This window comes from Oncorhynchus mykiss, chromosome 27 (assembly GCF_013265735.2).
Source record: "Oncorhynchus mykiss isolate Arlee chromosome 27, USDA_OmykA_1.1, whole genome shotgun sequence".
In the NCBI taxonomy this organism is placed as follows: Eukaryota; Metazoa; Chordata; class Actinopteri; order Salmoniformes; family Salmonidae; genus Oncorhynchus; species Oncorhynchus mykiss.
The window spans coordinates 46,900,988-46,906,849 of NC_048591.1; positions in this window are offsets into that span (position 1 = coordinate 46,900,988).

The window sequence follows — 5,862 nt, forward strand, 5'->3', positions numbered from 1 at the left end:
GATAGGTTTAGGTTACTGTCATTCATATTCACCCAGTTCAATGTAACAGTGACAGGTTTAGGTTACTGTCATTCATATCCACCCAGTTCAATGTAACAGTGATAGGTTTAGGTTACTGTCATTCATATTCACCCAGTTCAATGTAACAGTGATAGGTTTAGGTTACTGTCATTCATATTCCATTCACCCAGTTCAATGTAACAGTGACAGGTTTAGGTTACTGTCATTCATATTCCATTCACCCAGTTCAATGTAACAGTGACAGGTTTAGGTTACTGTCATTCATATTCACCCAGCTCACTGTAACAGTGATAGGTTTAGGTTACTGTCATTCATATTCCATTCACCCAGTTCAATGTAACAGTGACAGGTTTAGGTTACTGTCATTCATATCCACCCAGTTCAATGTAACAGTGATAGGTTTAGGTTACTGTCATTCATATTCCATTCACCCAGTTCAATGTAACAGTGACAGGTTTAGGTTACTGTCATTCATATTCACCCAGTTCAATGTAACAGTGATAGGTTTAGGTCACTGTCATTCATATTCACCCAGTTCAATGTAACAGTGATAGGTTTAGGTCACTGTCATTCATATTCACCCAGTTCAATGTAACAGTGATAGGTTTAGGTCACTGTCATTCATATTCACCCAGTTCAATGTAACAGTGACAGGTTTAGGTTACTGTCATTCAAATTCACCCAGTTCAATGTAACAGTGATAGGTTTAGGTTACTGTCATTCATATTCACCCAGTTCAATGTAACAGGTTTAGGTTACTGTCATTCATATTCCATTCACCCAGTTCAATGTAACAGTGACAGGTTTAGGTTACTGTCATTCATATTCACCCAGTTCAATGTAACAGTGATAGGTTTAGGTTACTGTCATTCATATTCACCCAGTTCAATGTAACAGTGATAGGTTTAGGTTACTGTCATTCATATTCCATTCACCCAGTTCAATGTAACAGTGACAGGTTTAGGTTACTGTCATTCATATTCACCCAGTTCAATGTAACAGTGATAGGTTTAGGTTACTGTCATTCATATTCCATTAACCCAGTTCAATGTAACAGTGACAGGTTTAGGTTACTGTCATTCATATTCCATTAACCCAGTTCAATGTAACAGTGACAGATTTAGGTTACTGTCATTCATATTCACCCAGTTCAATGTAACAGTGATAGGTTTAGGTTACTGTCATTCATATTCACCCAGTTCAATGTAACATTGATAGGTTTAGGTTACTGTCATTCATATTCACCCAGTTCAATGTAACAGTGACAGGTTTAGGTTACTGTCATTCATATTCCATTAACCCAGTTCAATGTAACAGTGATAGGTTTAGGTTACTGTCATTCATATTCCATTCACTCAGTTCAATGTAACAGTGACAGGTTTAGGTTACTGTCATTCATATTCCATTAACCCAGTTCAATGTAACAGTGACAGATTTAGGTTACTGTCATTCATATTCACCCAGTTCAATGTAACAGTGATAGGTTTAGGTTACTGTCATTCATATTCACCCAGTTCAATGTAACATTGATAGGTTTAGGTTACTGTCATTCATATTCACCCAGTTCAATGTAACAGTGACAGGTTTACGTTACTGTCATTCATATTCACCCAGTTCAATGTAACAGTGACAGGTTTAGGTTACTGTCATTCATATTCAGTTCAATGTAACAGTGACAGGTTTAGGTTACTGTCATTCATATTCACCCAGTTCAATGTAACAGGTTTAGGTTACTGTCATTCATATTCACCCAGTTCAATGTAACAGGTTTAGGTTACTGTCATTCATATTCCATTCACCCAGTTCAATGTAACAGTGACAGGTTTAGGTTACTGTCATTCATATTCACCCAGTTCAATGTAACAGTGACAGGTTTAGGATACTGTCATTCATATTCACCCAGTTCAATGTAACAGTGACAGGGTTTAGGTCACTGTCATTCATATTCACCCAGTTCAATGTAACAGTGATAGGTTTAGGTTACTGTCATTCATATTCACCCAGTTCAATGTAACAGTGATAGGTTTAGGTTACTGTCATTCATATTCACCCAGTTCAATGTAACAGTGATAGGTTTAGGTTACTGTCATTCATATTCACCCAGTTCAATGTAACAGCAATAGGTTTAGGTTACTACATGATACTAGAATGTTCCCCTGTACCCATCATGAGGTTGATACAACCTAGACTATGACTGAAAGTTTACAATGTAGGTGCACACAGGCCGAGAGGCAAGTGTGAGTAATCAAGGTGACAGACGGTGACACTTTCAATACCGACTTGCACACTCTTACCGGCATCTAGCTGATCTGCTGTGTAACGAGAGTTTCTGTTGGACAAATTCAGGTAAGGTCCCTTCCCTGTTTCGTTCCGCCTTGCTTCCATTTAAGAAAAGTTTTGCTACAGAATTGGCAGAATGAATACACCCCTGATCATCTGCACTCACAGTTCACTTTCATGGCAGCCACATACAGCATCATCACTTTGATTGTTGAAACTTCATTCTCTCCTCCTCCTCTCTCCTTTTCCTTTCGCTTGTGGACTTCAGTGCACAACAAAACAGCTGTCTGTGACCAGGCGCAAACACCTCTCCAAGCCAAACCTTCATATCATAACCGCTAACCGCTACACAACCTACATTGCTGTCACCATATTAACGTTATAGTCACCAAACTAGAACTAACGCGTTAGTAAACCCACAATCCAATTGTAACGAGTGTGCTGAGAGTCGGGAAGCAAGTTCAGGGAGTGAGTGTTTTAATAAATAAACACAACATAATACAAAACAAGAAACATGAACAACACACAGACATGACATGGGAACAGAAACAATGACGCGTGGGGAAGGAACCAAAGGGAGTGACATATATAGGGAAGGAACCAAAGGGAGTGATATAGAGGGAAGGAACCAAAGGGGGTGACATACAGTGCCTTGCGAAAGTATTCGGCCCCCTTGAACTTTGCGACCTTTTGCCACATTTCAGGCTTCAAACATAAAGATATAAAACTGTATTTTTTTGTGAAGAATCAACAACAAGTGTGACACAATCATGAAGTGGAACGACATTTATTGGATATTTCAAACTTTTTTAACAAATCAAAAACTGAAAAATTGGGCGTGCAAAATTATTCAGCCCCCTTAAGTTAATACTTTGTAGCGCCACCTTTTGCTGCGATTACAGCTGTAAGTCGCTTGGGGTATGTCTCAGTTTTGCACATCGAGAGACTGAAATTTTTTCCCATTCCTCCTTGCAAAACAGCTCGAGCTCAGTGAGGTTGGATGGAGAGCATTTGTGAACAGCAGTTTTCAGTTCTTTCCACAGATTCTCGATTGGATTCAGGTCTGGACTTTGACTTGGCCATTCTAACACCTGGATATGTTTATTTTTGAACCATTCCATTGTAGATTTTGCTTTATGTTTTGGATCATTGTCTTGTTGGAAGACAAATCTCCGTCCCAGTCTCAGGTCTTTTGCAGACTCCATCAGGTTTTCTTCCAGAATGGTCCTATATTTGGCTCCATCCATCTTCCCATCAATTTTAACCATCTTCCCTGTCCCTGCTGAAGAAAAGCAGGCCCAAACCATGATGCTGCCACCACCATGTTTGACAGTGGGGATGGTGTGTTCAGCTGTGTTGCTTTTATGCCAAACATAACGTTTTGCATTGTTGCCAAAAAGTTCAATGTTGGTTTCATCTGACCAGAGCACCTTCTTCCACATGTTTGGTGTGTCTCCCAGGTGGCTTGTGGCAAACTTTAAACCACACTTTTTATGGATATCTTTAAGAAATGGCTTTCTTCTTGCCACTCTTCCATAAAGGCCAGATTTGTGCAATATACGACTGATTGTTGTCCTATGGACAGAGTCTCCCGCCTCAGCTGTAGATCTCTGCAGTTCATCCAGAGTGATCATGGGCCTCTTGGCTGCATCTCTGATCAGTCTTCTCCTTGTATGAGCTGAAAGTTTAGAGGGACGGCCAGGTCTTGGTAGATTTGCAGTGGTCTGATACTCCTTCCATTTCAATATTATCGCTTGCACAGTGCTCCTTGGGATGTTTACAGCTTGGGAAATCTTTTTGTATCCAAATCCGGCTTTAAACTTCTTCACAACAGTATCTCGGACCTGCCTGGTGTGTTCCTTGTTCTTCATGATGCTCTCTGCGCTTTTGACGGACCTCTGAGACTATCACAGTGCAAGTGCATTTATACGGAGACTTGATTACACACAGGTGGATTGTATTTATCATCATTAGTCATTTAGGTCAACATTGGATCAATCAGAGATCCTCACTGAACTTCTGGAGAGAGTTTGCTGCACTGAAAGTAAAGGGGCTGAAAAATTTTGCACGCCCAATTTTTCAGTTTTTGATTTGTTAAAAAGTTTGAAATATCCAATAAATGTCGTTCCACTTCATGATTGTGTCCAACTTGTTGTTGATTCTTCACAAAAAAATACAGTTTTATATCTTTATGTTTGAAGCCTGAAATGTGGCAAAAGGTTGCAGAGTTCAAGGGGGCCGAATACTTTCGCAAGGCACTGTCTATAGAGAAGGAACCAAAGGGAGTGACATATATAGGGAAGGTAATCAGGGAAGTGGTGGAGTCCAAAAGTTAGTCTGACGACGCTCGTAACGATGCTGACAGGTGTGCACCATAACGAGCAGCCTGGTAACCGGAGGCCGGAGAAGTAGCACACGTGACACCAATCCATGTGTACAATCACGCAGTGCAGTGTACAGCAAGCAGTTTAGCAGTAACACCTACGGGCCTTGTTGGCAATAAAAATTAATAAAACTGAAAGCTTACCTTGACTTGGAAGTCTTGCAGTGTTGGATAGCCTTAGCCAGCTAGCTAACATAAATACCATTCCTCTCAGTTTGACTCAGGTTGTTGAGGAGGCTAAATTAGGTTGGAGGTTGGAGGTTGAACCTCTGATAGGTTGGAGGACGTCCTCCGGAAGTTGTCATAATTACTGTTTGGGTTCATGAAATGGGGTGAGAACCATGATCCTCCTAGGTTTTTTTATTGAAGTCAATGTACCCAGAGGAGGACGGAACGTAGCTGTCCTCCGGCTAAACCATGGTGCTACCATAGAGGGTGTTGTTGAGGCTACTGTAGACCTTAATTGCAAAGCAGTGTGTTTTAATCAGTTATTTGGTGAAGTAAATATATTTATTCGAGATTTATCTAAAAAGGATAACATTTTTAGTGTTTCACTATAAAAAAAAAATATATAAAATGAAACACTGAGTAGCATGGTCCTCCCCTTCCTCCTCTGAGGAGCCTCCACTGGTAGGACGACAGTATTTCTTGTCTGTATAGACAGTAGTCATACAAGGCATTGTTTTATTCTAATGTGGCTGTGTATGCTTACACTTTTTGGATTTGAAAAAAAAGGAGAACAGATGATTAAATGTTTATTGTAATGTCAATATTGACAGAACAGAGGTCATACTTCGTACTTTCCCGCAGTACTCACTTCTTACACATGGGGGCGGAATAACCCCAATTATTTTTATTTCATTTAACTTTTTTTTAACAGCAAAACCTTCCCTTCTATACCTGCCTATTCCATTCTATTCTAATACATTCTATTCTATTCTAATACATTCTATTCAATTCTAATACATTCTATTCAATTATATTCAATTCTAATACATTCTTTTCCATTCTAATAAATTATATTTTATTCTAATAAATTATATTCCATTCTATTCTAATACATTATATTCCATTCTAATAAATTATATTATATTGTAATAAATTATATTCCATTCTACTCTATTCCATTCTACTCTAATCCGTTCTATTCCATGGTTTATCAATATTGACTACATGTC